Source organism: Branchiostoma belcheri, unplaced genomic scaffold (genome assembly GCF_001625305.1).
Source record: "Branchiostoma belcheri isolate BF01 breed outbred unplaced genomic scaffold, Haploidv18h27 scaffold29, whole genome shotgun sequence".
Taxonomy (NCBI): Eukaryota; Metazoa; Chordata; class Leptocardii; order Amphioxiformes; family Branchiostomatidae; genus Branchiostoma; species Branchiostoma belcheri.
Window position 1 is genome coordinate 1,216,763 of NW_017803898.1, and position 2,631 is coordinate 1,219,393.

Consider the following 2,631-nt stretch of genomic DNA (forward strand, 5'->3'; position numbering starts at 1 on the left):
TCCAGATACCATGGAGTGACCTTTTGTCACGAGTAGTTTACGGGGTGGAATCGTCAAACCGGTTTCTTTACACGTATTGTGGATCCAACCTGTCATCTTCCGTTTTACTTAAGGCTATCCATAACTGGGAAAGACTGCGTGACATTTGCCCTTTGCACGTCCCACCTGTTACAGTTCATGTCAAAAGCAGAAAAACAGACCAGTCTTTCACCACGTGAGAGTCAGTCTGGTGTTTTAATATTGCACAAAACATTTTACACCTACGTATTGAGATGTTGTGTAAGTAAGACTAAGCTATGATATAAAACTCTGTTCATCAATCATAGTTGTTTTCAAAGAGACAAGAGAAATCGTTTCTGCCGAAGATTATCTTCCCTAAATTGTCAAGGTTGGAGATGTATATTATAACATTACAGGTACATTATTGGTTCATATCATCTTTTTTTATGAAATGCAAAACAACCCGGAAAAGTGCAACGGACTGTATTAAATCGCCCCGCCTTCATGCGTATAATTCAGACAGTAATTGTGACAGGTCCGTTAAGTGTGCCAACTAGCACAATAGCAACTACGTAAGCACCGGAGAAGTAATGTGGTACAAGGTGCCTAGGGCCATCTCTAGGTCCTCACGTAGGATAATTCTTCATTCTGTATTGACCCTATTCTATATACAGCATGAGTAAGCTTGGGCGTTGGTCTTTTACTTGTCCTCGACGCGCGTTTCCATAGTTGCCCTAGGATGAGTTCGTCGACCAGTGGGAAAATGTACAGACACCCGGAACGCGCGTTTTGGATTTTCGTCCTGTGGCTGCTTTTCTTCTCCATACAGTTGTGTTCGTCGAACCAAGTGAGAACAACCACAGGTATGTGTCCTCTGTTTTATGTCATGTGTAGGTGTACTGCTCTGTTATAGACAACTTTTGTTCAGCCTTACCTACTGTAGTAGATGATACATACAGGTTATCTTGTATGCTGTGTCCAATGTTTTGCATACTACAGTATATTGTATAAGAGGGAAAGCAATAGCTGACAAGGAAGGCCTGAAGGTATTATTTGTTTTGCATAACAAAATGGTTCTTGATGGAAAAGATAGCGAAGTGGCCGGATCCTTTCATTTTAGAAAATACGGATTCGGTTACAGTTCTGTCCTTTGAAGCCTTTCATTGCGTATCTGATATAGATATACTTGTATGTAGCATATCTCACCCGTTCATGAGACCATAGTAACCAGTGTGTGTCTGAATGTAACGCAAGACTGACTCAGACACCTGTGGGAGCAAATGGACCTAATCTCTCACACAAAGATGTCTGAGCACGAAGGATTTAATTAACTCCATGCGTCGTTTAAGCAGTCAAAGACGTTTTGCACAATCAAAGTTATTATAGAACCTCTATATGTTGATGATGTAGATAAAGATATGCTCCGATGTTACTTATCTTTGGAAAATTGACCTAAATTATCCAGATGAGTGGAGCGGTAAATTGCGGCATGTTAAGTACAGAAGTTGTAAACATTCCTAAGTGTTCCTCTTGAGTTGTGGTTTTTCTCGTCGGCAACCCCTTATTTCTAAACGACGGGCCTTGAAAACCGGCAAGGTGGCTCAAAAGAATAAAGAAATCAGGAATTTGAACAGAATCGTTGTAGAATGCCAAGGCAACACCCGTGCGTTGGCCCACTTCCTTATGTAAACCCCACCAACTTGCTCCAGGCAAAATGCGACGAGACATTTCACACGTACAGGCCGTCCGACTGGGTAAGGTATATCGTACAACTAGGACATACCGATCTTTGGAAATAGTGTAGACTACATAGATAGGCCACACAAAGGTTAAAATACGACCAGAACATGCAAAATCCTACTAAAAAGATTTTGATGGATTAGAATAATGATAGCATAGAGTCCATGGGATACAAAGTTCCGTGAAGTCGTAACAATTGTCGGAGATTTGGGGTGATGGTGATGTACCATGCCGACAAGATGAAAACATTTTTTCATACAAGTAGGGTGACTCACAACAGGTGAATGACCTTTTGGAACATACTTTGAGGGACCCCGTCCCTTAGGCGAACATGGCGTCCCAACAGTAGCCGAATTCCCCCAAAGCATGGTTTGGCATGGAGTAGGTCCGGAGCAGGAAGGCTGTGGTTGATGTAGGTTGATCTCGAGACCTTGACACAAGCTTGTTTATTGGATGAATGTAGGTTGAGACCTTGAGACAAGCTTGTTCATTGGATGAATGAGACCTTGAGACAGGCCTGTCCATTGGTTAAATGCAGATTGAGACATTGAGACAGGCTTGTCCATTGGATGAATGTAGGTTGAGACCTTGACTCTTGAGACAAGACTGCTCATTGGACGAATGTAGGTTGAGACAAGCCTGCTCATTGGATGAATATAGGATGATACCGTGAGACAGGGCTGTTCATTGGACGGATGTCGGTTGAGACCTTGAGACAGGCTTGTTTATTGGTTAAATGTAGGTTGAGACCTTGACTCTTGAGTCAGGCCTGCTCATTGGATGATTGTAGGTTAAAACCTTGTCACAGTCTTGTCTATTGGATTAATGTAATTTGTATTTTTCTGACCATGTTTTTCATTACTACCGGATGTGGATCGTATTTTTTAAAAA

The 2,631-nt window shown here is 41.9% G+C and overlaps 1 protein-coding gene across 1 annotated transcript in view; it reads left to right on the top strand.

The window, feature by feature from the left end:
* LOC109472913 (integumentary mucin A.1-like) overlaps positions 1-2,631 on the top strand; it is a 12,070-nt gene that overhangs the window by 2,044 nt on the left and 7,395 nt on the right. The window lies entirely within an intron of this gene.